General features: G+C 37.4%; 1 long non-coding RNA gene across 1 annotated transcript in view; it reads left to right on the plus strand.

Annotated features, from left to right (window-relative positions):
* Positions 1-1,080: 1,080 nt before the first annotated feature.
* The window catches only part of LOC106730144, a 44,737-nt gene continuing 32,784 nt past the window's right edge, over positions 1,081-13,033 (plus strand). The window contains exons 1-2 of the long non-coding RNA XR_004325133.1: positions 1,081-3,226; positions 4,418-4,538. This is a non-coding gene — a long non-coding RNA (uncharacterized LOC106730144). The remainder of the gene's footprint in view (positions 3,227-4,417; positions 4,539-13,033) is intronic.

Raw genomic sequence — 13,033 nt, forward strand, 5'->3', positions numbered from 1 at the left:
GGCGTCCATATGGAGAAAAAATGAAATTGGACTCATACTTTGCACTATGTACACAAGTCAACTTTAGGTGGATTATAGACCTAGAGGCATAAGGGAAAACAGTAAGCTTTGAGAAGATGACATATTTCATGGCCTCAAGGTCAGGAATGGGGAATGGCTTCCATTTTCCAGAAGTAACTTTTATTTTATTAGTTTATTTTTCTTGAGGTATCCTTGACAGACAACAGTGTACTATTCAGGTGTACAACATAATGATTCCATATTTGTATATATTACAAAATGATCACTGCTAGTTAGCACCCATCACCACAAATTGGTTACAAATTGCTTTTCTTGAGATGAACTTTAAAAATCTTCTCTCTTAGCAAATTTCTAATATGCTGTATAGTATTAACTGTAGTCACCAGGCTGTACAGGGAATGACTGCTTAAAAAAGACACAGAGGCATTAAATACAAAGACACAGTGATACATTTGTATAAATTTAAAATTGAGAGTGTCTGTTTATCAAAAAACACCACTAAGAAAATGGAAAGTTCAGCTGCAGAGTAGGAGGTACTTCTAACATGTGATGAATCCTAACAGCACAATTTTGAGCAAAAGAAGCCAAACTCAAAGAATATACACTGTATGCTTCCATTTTGGTAAAATTCTGAAACAAGCAAAGCTCACTGTGCTGTTTAGGAATGAATACTTACTTAGGTAGTAAAACTCTAAAGAAAAGCAAGGATTTTTCTTGATTACCACAAAGGCCCTCTGGGCTTACATAGATGTTTGCTTCATAATTTCATTAAATTATACATTTGTATTTTAAATACTTTTTCTATTTTTCAATGAAATCAAGTAAAAACTTTTTAAATGAAATGTAATTTTTGCCTTTTTGATGGCTTATATTTATAAGAAGATATCCTTAGGTTTTCAAAAACTTTTCTCCTGATTTTTGAAAGTCTTTGCAAATAGGTCACATTGGCTAGGCAGAGATTTAGGATAGTTTCATAAACTCTTAAAGACTTTTAGCTCTGTTTTAGTTTTAACAAAACAGAGGAAGTTAATCTTCACCAAAATGGAAATCAGGTTGGTATCTCCCTACCTTTCAGTGTCACCAAAGCTGTGAAATGAAATCCTGACTCTTTTGATGGTTTTATTGTTTCTTTTATTCTGCTTAAAGCAATCAGTGATATCTTCACATCTGCCTTACTGGTACTCCTCTTTCAACGCCTTGTGATGAAGTTGGTTTTGGATCTTTCTAAATGACTTAGTTCATTCAAACAAGGTAGATGGTATATAAGGCAGGACATAACACAGTCATGTACAATCAAAATTATAAACGAAGTTTAAAATATTTACATAATAGAGAATTAAAATTAGGTAAAGAAGGGACAGTAGTAAGGCAGTACTTTCTGAGATTACAACCTCCCCTGTGCTGTCCTTTCTGCCAGTCATATCTTTTTTTTTTTTTTTTGGCTGTTTTTTTTTTTTTTAATTAATGGAGGTACTGGGGATTGAACCCAGGACCTCGTGCATGGTAAGCATTCAAACTACCACTGAGCTAACCCCCTAACCCCCCTGCCAGTCATTCCTAATTAGAGTTGCAGGTATGGGTTGTGGAAGGTGTAATAGTATGGGAAGGAATGGAAGGCACAAAGAGCTAAGAATCTCATCAAAGAGATGAAATATTTTTCATCTGGATGAAATTCAGTGGATGAATGAGGGTCCAGTTAAGATCCAACAAGGATTCGATGCTGGATACAGTACCAGAAAGAAATTGAAGTGGAGAAAGAAATTAAAATATAAATCATATTAGTAAGCTGTAAAATTTTAAAAAAAGTTTTAAAAAGCCTTCTGTGGAACACATTCATATAACTTGGGTCTAGAATGAGGGGTGTTGGGGACAGGTAGGGCACCAGATACACAGGGAAGGACCTGATGGACAGTACGTTATTTATGCATGCGTAATTGTGCTCATGAACATAGCTTGAAATTTTGAAGAATCAACATTGGGAAAGGGACTAGAGAAGCTAATTTTAAAGGTGCATGGTCAATTAGTTGAGTGAAAATGATGACAGGAAACTCACTGTCTTATTAAAAGAAGCATAAATAATGGTATGAGGAAAGAAAAAAGGGCATGTGTTGTAAATATGTAATATGTAAATGGGGTGTAAATAGTGAATATGATCAAAATAATGAGTGTTACTGCTGCCTCGCTGGTCGTGGACATTCACCTCAGGCTTGTTAAATAAGGGATTGTGCCTTGCTCAAATAGAGGTGAAATGTTGTTTGTATTAATTATAAGTTACTTGGTTTTACATTTTAGTAATTATCCCTTAAGATATGTTTAAGTCTTGAATTATTTCATCAGGGGTTATGCATTCATGATGGTACCTGTAAGTCAGCAGTTTATGGTTTTGGAGATCAGAGTAATTTCAGAAAACTATGAAATGAGTCAAATCTGAAGCCTGTCCCAGTTGTTGGCCCCAAATTGAAAAGAAAGTATGTTATCTCAAAATCTGTTCTTTGGTTTATCTAATCTAAGCATATTGTTGTTGATCAGGCTGTTAATAACGTACGCTGCTAAGAAAAGCTGAGAGACTTTTTTTTCTTATATAACGGTCGTGTTTCTAGGCACCACTTCTCCCTAAGGGCACGTAGCTCTCCTTTTACAATGGAAACCATCTTGAGGCTGTGTTGAGCATCAGTCCCACGTTGGCTACATACACTGTGTTCATTTTTCTGTTGTGTCCAGATGGCCCAGGAGATTGCAGATGCCCCAAGGGCATGTGCCTCCCATCAGATTGTCCTCCTCAGAGGGGAGCCAGCATCTTCCTCACTCCCCAGCTGGGGCCTGCACTGAGTGGGACCCAGGGCTGAGCTCCTGAGGGCAGAGGATGGATCTGGCCTTCTCCCTGTCCCAAGTCCCCAGAGGGACTGGCACATGAGACCTGCCTCCAGGGGAGTCTGAGGGACGGCCCCTTCTCCTGCACCCCTGCAGCCCCAGCCTCAAAACTCAGTTACCATGGTCGGGTCCTGAGCCTTGTTCCGTGCAAATGGGAGCAGCACATCAGGAGCAGGGCAGGAGGAGACTGTGCGCTGTGCGCTGCCAGCTGGAACACGAGAACGAGCCCTGGAGCCCTGGCAGCCTTCCCCTTCGTGAAGGAGGGGGCAGCCCCAGCCCTGGCCGCACGGCGCCTTCATGAGCATTAGATGAAAGCACTCCCATGGATGTGTGGGTAAGGACAAGGGGTCCCCGCTGGGCACATGTCACAGGAGCACAGCTTGGTGAGGGGACAGCTGCTGTGGGGATAAGAGGTCACCATCCTCTGGACTGATGCAGCCCCACTCCAGGTGGCCAGCTTGGTGCATGGAACATGGGCTGGGTTCGGCTGCCCCTCACCCTTCTAGTGTTGCAGCCCTGGGCAAGAATTAACCCCCACAAAGGCAGAGCTCTTACCCTGAACCTGTGAACCTGGCCCCTGGCCTCCCCTCTTCTCCCCGCTGTTGGATCCCAGCTCACCCCACCTCCCCAGCCCTGGCTACCCCCTCTAGGTATCAGTCCCTGGGGGTCTGAGCTGGAGGGTCCACCCTCCCGTCCAGGCTCTGGAGGCTGTGAATAGGTGGCTGTGGGAGCTGTACCCCAAGAGTGAGGTTGTCTTGGACATCGTCTTTGTGACCAACAACCACACTCAGGTGGGCATCCGTCTCATCAACAGCATCAACCACCATGGGGAGCATGAGGGGTCTGGCCAGTGACATGGCCCCTACTGGACCCCCAGTGCTGGGGCCACACCTCTGCAGGGTGCAGGTGCACCCACTGGAGCCTCAAGCCCAGAGGGGAGCTGGTGAGCTGGCTCTTTCATGGGAGACTTTCATAGTGAGGTCAGGATTGTTTTCAAAGGTAAATAAAATATAATTAATATGTTACCCTAAGCTTAAGTATTTCATCTGTCATAATATATTTGGACTCTGGGAAAAATTAATTTTATGAATTTTCACTATCAAGATCAAAATTAAACAGTTAAATTTTATGCAATAAAAATGTGATGATCTTATGTAGATTAATCAATCAATCTCGTAATAGTATTTATGCGTGAGAGCTCTGAAATCAGAGTTTGGCTATTGAAATGAGTGTCCTTTTTGTCATTATCTAGGGAAATTGATGGGGTGTAAAATGGTTAAACTGTATGTGTTAAGTGCCCATGGTGTGAAGGGTACTACATTGTTCCAACTTGTCACTTGCTCAGGTGTGAGTGTAAGTGTAGAGAACAAAGGACAAATACTGAAGTAAATTTTAATTAAGAGTAGATCTGCCATCTTCATTGCTATTACTGACTCAAGAAGAGTTAAGATTTTTATTCAGAAACTTACAGTTAAAGCTGTGGTCACTGTAAGGAGAGAAGGTGTAACGTGGGTCTGTCTTGCAGGTGGCCGCCAAGCTCTTACTGCAGAGAACTCACTGGTTATTCCATTCCTTTCTTGGGAGCAGATGTATGTGTTGTGAAGTGGACTCAGTGTTACTTGCGTGAAAATTTAGAGCAATCACCTGTAAGTGTATATGATTCATTTTTTACCAAAGAGTATTCTATGTTTATTTCAGTTCCCCTATCTGTTTAATGTAGGATTGTAATGTTTATGAAGCAATAAAAGAAAGAGCTAAATAATGCATGTTTTAGTTTCCAGAAGCATAAAGAATTAGTAGCATAGAGCATTTTGCATTCTATGGGGGTGGTGATAGCCTCCTCCCGTAATTCATATCTGGCCTGCTGAATACCTGTTCAGGCAGCAAGTTCAGTTGGGAAATCCTGGTGCTGTAAACTTGAGAATTTCAGCTGCTGGAATCCCCTGCCTGTGGCTTATAGAGCTGTCTGCCTTCTCTCTTCTCTCCTTACTGCCTCTGAAGTGTCCTCCTACTCCTTTTGGTGAGGGAAGTAATTACTCGCACTGCCGAGACTTGAAGAGGAAGCTATCTCATGTTAAAAAATAGTATTTTCTCATTGAAGAGGTTTTAAGTGGAGCCTACATTCTAGAATGTATAGTTGCTAAACTCTGGTATATTATGGACTTTTTATAGATGGATTATATGGACTTTTGTGTTCGAGTAGGGGAAGCTAATTAGCATTTGCAACAATTTCTTTTCAAAAATGGCTTTCTAGTATCTGGTTTCTCAGCTAGCTTTTAGAACATAACACGTTAATAAAGTGGAAACTGCTTTTGTGTGATATTTATGACTATAGAGTAAGTTCTAAGTAGGTAACATTCTTGTTTTACTTAGTCTAAGAAAGGAGGGAGTGACGTCCTGGCTTTATGTGCTTTACTTAGGCTCAGTGTGCTGCTGCTGTGACTGTGGGAGGCGGCACTTCTGTTATTTTATTTTCTCAGTTGAAGCGCAGTCAGTGACAAAGTGTCTGTCTCTGGTGCACATCACAATGTGCCAGTCATGCATATACATACATAGATTTGTTTTCATATTTTTTCCATTAAAGGTTATTACAAGATATTGAACATGGTTCCCTGTGCTATACAAAAGAAACTTTTTTAAAAATCAATTTTTATATATAGTGGCTAACATTTGTAAATCTCAAACTCCAAATTTATCCCCTCCCACTCTCTTTCCCCAGTAACCATAAGATTTTTAAGTCTGTGAGTCTGTTTTATAGATGAGTTCACAGTGTCTTTTTTTTTTTTTAGATACCACATATGAGTGATATCATACGGTGTTTTTCTTTCTCTTTCTGGCTTACTTCACTTAGAATGATGATCTCCAGGTCCATCCATGTTGCTGCAAATGGCATTATTTTATTATTTTCTTATGGCAGAGTAGTATTCCACTGTATAAATATACCACATCTTCTTTACCCAGTCATCTGTTGAAGGATATTTAGGTTATTTCCATATCTTGGCTATTGTAAATAGTGCTGCTATGAACATTGGTATGCAGATGTCTTTTCAATTTAGAGTTCCCTCCAGATATATACCCAGGAGTGGGATTGCTGGGTCATATAGTAAGTCTACTTTTAGTCTTTTGAGGAATCTCCATACTGTTTTCCACAATGGCTGCACCAAACTACATTCCCACCAGCAGTGTAGGAGGGTTCCCTTTTCTCCACACCCTCTCCAGTGTTTATCATTCAGGCATCACCTCTGTTATTAAGGTGATGTTTGCTGCACTTTTCTTTTTATTCTTTATGAGGTTTGGCATTGGAAGGCAACTTCTCATAAAAGTAATATTTTAATGAAATTAGACCTTTAGAAGTATTTTCCATGAATTTTAAAAAATATCACCTAAGATTTTTTTTTCTTCCTTTAGTTCCCATGGCCCTTCTCCTTTGGTTATTTTTCAAAACAAGGTCCAATACAAAACTAGGTAACCTTTTTCTTTGTATCCAGGTCTCTGAAGTAATACTTCTCTTAATTTTGTTTGTACGTTTCCTCAGTGCAGTGACAATTATAGCTAAGACTTGCTGGAGCACTTACTGTGTTACAGATACTGCTTTATGTTCTTTACATAAATTAGGTTACTTAATCTTTTCAAATATTCCTTGAGGTAGGTGTTATCTTCATTTTACAGATGAGGAAAGCAAATCACAGGGAGGCTAAGAACTTTGCCAAAACCCTATAGTGTGTAAATGACCAAGCTAGGATAAGAACCCAGCCATCTGGCTGCAGGAATTGTATTCTCTTTACTTCACAGAGATTTCAAATATTTTTATTCTTCTGTTTTTCTCTTTTGTTATCTCCTCCTTCTCACCTCCTCTCTCCCTCTCCCCCATGCTTCCCTTTCCCTTCCTCTTCCCCACACCCTGGATCCCCATGGTAGACAGATTGAATCACCACCTGTCCAGTATCCTCCATGATGTGACTGCTTCAGGCACTTCAGAATTAACACATCAAAATCTGACCTTCTTTCCCCCAAACCCTCTTCTGCCTTCTCTGTTTCCCATCTCAGATGGTGACACTATCATCTGCCCAGTCATGAACATAAGCAACATTCTAGATTTTTCTCTAGATCTATCACAACTACCTTAGTTCAGGCTCTTAACTCTCTCTCTCTTTTACCTTCTAATTGTGGTAAAATACATATGACATAAAATTTACCATCTTAACCATTTTAAGTGTTCATCAAGTTTACCCATATTGTTATACAGCCGCCACCACCATCATCCATTTCCAGAATTCTTTCCATCTTACAAAACTAAAATTCTATACCCATGAAAGAAGAACTCTCCTTTACCCCTTTTCCCCAGTTCTTGGCAGACATCATTCTACTTTGTCTCTATGGGTTTGAGCACACTAGTACCTCATGAGTGGAATCATGCAGTATTTGTCCTTCTGTGATTGGTTTATTTTACATAGCATGATGTCCTCAGAGTTCATCCATGTTGCAGCATGTGTCAGAATTTCCTTTCTTTTTGAGGCTGAATAACATTCCCTTGTATATACACTTGTCCCTTGGTATCTGTAGGTGATTGGTTCCAGGATCCCCCACAGATGCCAAGACCCATGGTACTCACGTTCCTTACATAACATGGCATGGTATTTGCATATAACCTGTGGACACTGTTTTATATCCTTCAGATCACCTCTGGATTACTTTATCACACCTGATACAGTGTAAATGCCATGTAAATAATTATAAATGCTATGTATATAGTGCTGGCATGAGGCAAATTCAAGTTTTGCTCTTTGGAACTTTCTGGAGTTTTTTTCAAATAATTTTGATTCACAATTGACTGAATCTGTGGATGTGAAACCATGGATACTGAGAGCTGACTGTATATACCATATTATGCTTATCAATTCACCTGTCCATGGACACTTGGGTTCCTTCCACCTTTTGTCTGTTTTGAATAATGCCTTTATGAAATTGGGTGTGCAAATTTATCTTTGAGATCCTGCTTTCAATTCCGTGGGGTATATACCCAGAGGTGCAATTGCTGGATCCTGTGTTAATTCTGTTTTTAATTTTTTGAGGAGTTATGCAACTCCTCAAACTTGCTAAGTTATGCAAGTTTTCCACTGCAGCTGCACCAATTTACATTCCCACCAACTGTGCACAGAGTTTCTAATTTCTCCACATCCTTACCAACACTTGTTATTGCCTGTTATTTATAGTAGCCATCCTAATAGGTGTGAGGTGGTTTCTCATTATGCTTTTGATATTTGCATTTTCCTGATGATTAGCAATGTTGCACTTTTCATATGTTTATTGTCCATCTTTATAACTTCTTTAGGTAAATGTTTACTCAAGTCTTTTGCCCGTTTCTAAAATTGTATTGATGAGTTGGAGGGCTTCTCTATATATTCTGCATATTAATCCCTTATCAGTTACGTGATTTGCAAATATTTTCTCCCCATTTGTGGGCTGTCTTTTCACTCTGTTAGTAGTGCAGGGCCTTATCTCCCAGCTGAACTTTCGTGGCCTTCCTGTGAGTTCTTTCTAATTCATCTTCCCACTGCTGTACAAGAGAACTATGATGCAAATCTGATCCTGTTCAAAAAGATGGTTCAAAGATATACAAATCAACAAAAGAAAAGACAAAACCCATATTATCATCTCAATAAGATGCAGAAAAAGCATTTTATAAAATTCAACATCCATTCATGATAAAAACTCTCACCAAAGTGGATATTGATGGAACATATCTCAACATAATAAAAGCCTTTTACTACAAACCCACAGCCAACATAATATTCTGTGATCAGAAACTGAAAGCCTTCCCGCTAAATTCAGGAGGAGAAGGAGAAGGATACCTACTCTTCCCACTTCTATTCAACATGGTATTAGAAGTCCTAGGCCCTCCAGTCAGATAAGAGAAAGAAATTAAAGGCGTCAATACTGGAAGAGAAGAGGTAAAACGGTCATTATTTGCAGATGACATGATACTCTATATAGAAAACTCTAAAGGCTGTACACAAGAACTGTTACAACTAATACATGAATTCAGCAAGATAGCAGGATACAAGACTAATATACAAAGATCTGTTGTATTCCTTTACACTGACAATGAAATATCAGAAAGAAAAAGCAAAACAAAAAATCCCATTTAAAATTGCATCAACAAACAACAAACAAACCAACCTAGGAATAAACTTAACCAAGAGGTGAAAGACCTTTAAGCTGAAAACTGTAAAACATTGAAAAAAGAAACTGAAGATGATTCACAAAAATGGAAAGGTATCCCATGCTCTCGGATTGGAAGAATATTGCTAAAATGGCCATAGTATCCAAAGCAATGTACAGATTTAATGCCATCCTGTCAAATTACCCAGGACATTTTCCATAGAACTAGAACAAATCATTTTAAAATTTATATGGAACTACAAAAGACCCAGAATTGCTGAAGTAATCCTAAGAAAAAAGAACAAAGCTGGAGGCATAACCCACCCAGACTTCAGACAATACCACAAAGCTACAGTTATCAAAACAGCATGGTATTGGCACAAAAACAGACATATAGATCAGTGAACAGAATAGAGAGCCGAGAAATGAAACCACAAATATACAATCAAGTAGTCTATGACAAAGGAGGCAAGAATATACAGTGGAGAAAAGACAGCCTCTTCACAAGTGGTATTTGGAAAGCTGGACAGCTTTATGTAAATCATGAAACCAGAACACTCCCTCACGTCGTATATCAAAATAAACTCAAAATGGTTTAAAGACCTAAATATAATACATGATTCCATGAAACTCCTACAAGAGAACATAGCCAAAACATTCTTCGGTGTAAATTGTAGCAATATTTTCTTAGATCTGTATCACAAGGCAAAAGATATAAAAGCAAAAATTAAAAAATGGGACCAAATTAAATTTAAAATCTTTTGCACAGAAAACGAAACCATCAATAAAATGAAAAGACAGTGTATGGAATGGGAGAAAATATTTGCAAACAATGCAACCAAAAAGGGGTTAATATGCAAAATATATAAGTAGCTCATACAACTCAGTATCGAAAAAAAACAAACAACCCAATCAAAAAATGGGCAGAAGACCTAAATAGACATTTCTCCAAGGAAGACATACAGATAGATGGTCAACAGGCATATGAAAAGATGCTCAACATCGCTAATTGTTAGAGAAATACAAATCATAGAAACCACAATGAGGTATCACCTCACACCCCTCAGAATGGCCATCATCAAAAAGTCTACAGATAATAAATGCTGGAGAGGTGTGGAGAAAAGGGAACCCCTCTACACTGTTGGTGGAAATGTAAGTGATATCATATATTTGTCCTTCTCTGTTTTGACCTCAAATTTAAGAGTTATTTGGTCTCATTGTGGGAAAATTCCATTGCTGTTTTGATAGAGATTTCATTGACTCTGTAGATTGACTTGAGTAGTAGTATGATCATTTTAACAATATTAATTCTTCCAGTCCAAGAGCATGGTATTCCATTTGTGTCATCTTCAATTTCTTTCATCAGTGTCTTATAATTTTTTGAGTATGTCTTTTACCTCCTTGGTTAGATCTATTCCCATGTATTTTATTCCTTTTGACATGATTGAAAATGAGATTGTTTTCTTGATTCTCTTTCTGATAGTTTGTTGTTAGTGCATAGATATACAACAAATGTCTGTGTATTAACTTTGTATTGTATCCTGCAACTGTGCTGAACTCATTTATTAGTTGTAATAGTTTTTTGGTGACATCTTTAAGATTTTCTGTATGTAGTATCATGACCTCTGCAAACAGTGACAGTTTTACTTCTTCCTTTCCAATTTAGATTCCTTTTGTTTCTTTTTTTGGTCTGATTGTTGTGGCTAGGACTTCGAATACTATGTTGAATAAAAATGGCAAGAGTGGACAATCTTGTCTTGTTCCAGATCTTAGAGGAAATACATTCAGCTTTTCATCATTGACTATGATGTTAGCTGTAGTTCATCATATATTGCCTTTGTTATGTTTAAGTATACTTCCTGTATACCCACATTTTGGAGAGTTTTTTTTTTATCATAAGTGGATTTTGAATTTTGTCAAAAGCTTTTTCTGTATCTGTTGAGATGATCAGATGGTTTTTATTCCTCAGTTTGTTAATGTGTATCACAGTGATTAATTTGTGGTTATTGAATTATCTTTACATACTGGGGATAAATCCCACTTGATCATGGTTTATGATCAATTCAGTTTGCTAATATTTTGTTGAGGATTTTTGCATCTGTTCTTATCAGTGACTTTGCCTGTCATGTCTGTGTGATATCTTTGATTGGTTTCAGTGTCAGGTTTTGCATCTGTGTTCATCAGTGACTTTGCCTGTCGTGTGCGCGTCGTGCACTCGTGTTTGTGTGTAGTATCTTTGAGTGGTTTTGATAATGGTGATTCAGGTTCATAGAACAAGTCTGGAAGTATTTCTTCTGCAGTTTTTGGAATATTTTGAGAAAGGTAGGCATTAACTCTTCTTTAAATGTTTGGTAGAATTTACCTATGATGCCATCTGGTACTGGACTCTTGTTTATTGGGTATTTTTTTTTTAATTGTGGTTTCAGTTTCATTCCTGGTAACCAATCTGTTCATATTTCTATTTTTTCCTGATTACATCTTGAGAGATTTTACATTTATAAAAGTTCATCTATTCTATGTTGTCTACTTTATTCACATATAACTGTAGTGGTCTTTCATGATCCTTTGTATTTCTGTTGTATTGGTTGTAACTTCTTTTTCAGTTCTGATTTTATTTATCTGGGGACTCTTTCTTGATAAGTCTGGTGAAAAGTTTATCAGTTTTATTTATCTATCCAAAGAAGCAGCTCATTGATCTTTTCTATTGTTGTAGTCTCTAGTTCATTTATTTCTGCTCTTATCTTATTATTTCTTTCCTTCTAAGAATAGCATATATAATCTGAGTTATTTTAATATCTGCACTTTAGGGTTTCTGAGCCTTCTAAGTGATCAGGTGCTGAAGGCTAGATCGGATGTTATTCAAAAGACAATTGTCCTTGGACTGGCAATAGTATCGAGACTGGCCTCAGACCTCAGAGCCATAAGTTATTATAAATCTGTCTTCAGAAGAGATGTCATTTTATAAGAATCTCTAAGGTTAAAGGAAGACATTCAAGTTGCATTAAACATCATTTACCTCCCTTGTTTGAGGAGAAGTATACAGCAAATTTTCTATTCTTATTTCTTCTGGAAAATTCCACGAAGAATTGATTATGAAACTTAGTACTTCTAGAAGATTGACATGTGAACACTGATTTGACTTATTCCAAGTATACTTTTTACATGGAATCAAGCTTAATTTATGAAATTTGTGTTCTAACAATTGAACCAGGTATAAGTGCTAAGTTAAGTTTGTGTCAGGTTCTACTATTGAAAATAAGAACTTCTTCATTCATCAATATACTCTGATTTACATACTCAGATTTTTAGATTTAGCTTTGATACCATGCTGAGTTATCAATTTGAAGGCCAACTGGAATGGTAGTCCTATAGAGTTGGAAGGATCCTAAGAAATTTAGCTGGTTTCTTCCTTCAGTCATAACTACATTATTTCAGGTATGTGAGAGTACTTCCAAGACTATTTTCAAGAATAACCATCCATCCTAGTGTGTAGCAACCTTGAGTCTAAGGAATTTGTTCATATAGTTGAATTTGTTACACAAGAAACTGTTTTTCACTTATAATCTCTTACATGGAGTAGAATGTTTTGAAAGCTTTTTTCATGTAGTCTGAGAGTTATTGGATTATAGCTGTCAGCTTGTGACTTTCCTATTTGACTAAGCAAATTCTTTTATTTCCATTATTTTAGTCATTGGAAGATAAATATGCTTAATTTATTTTTCAACACATATCTTAATTTTGAAATAATGTCTTGAATTCTAATCATCAGGGAGGTATATTGCATTTCTAGGGAAGTCATATAATTTTTTTTAAATTTCCCTTTTTTTGACTTAAAGAGTTCTTTTCTAAAAGGAATAAACAGTGCTTATTAAAGCTTGTCCTCATATTTAATTTTTTTTTAGTAAACTAAGTGTACTTTAGTGATTAGATGTTTATTTCTAAATTCTCTAAATTAAGAGATTTTAGGGAGCAAAATATT

Source organism: Camelus ferus, chromosome 13 (assembly GCF_009834535.1).
Source record: "Camelus ferus isolate YT-003-E chromosome 13, BCGSAC_Cfer_1.0, whole genome shotgun sequence".
Classification (NCBI taxonomy): domain Eukaryota; kingdom Metazoa; phylum Chordata; class Mammalia; order Artiodactyla; family Camelidae; genus Camelus; species Camelus ferus.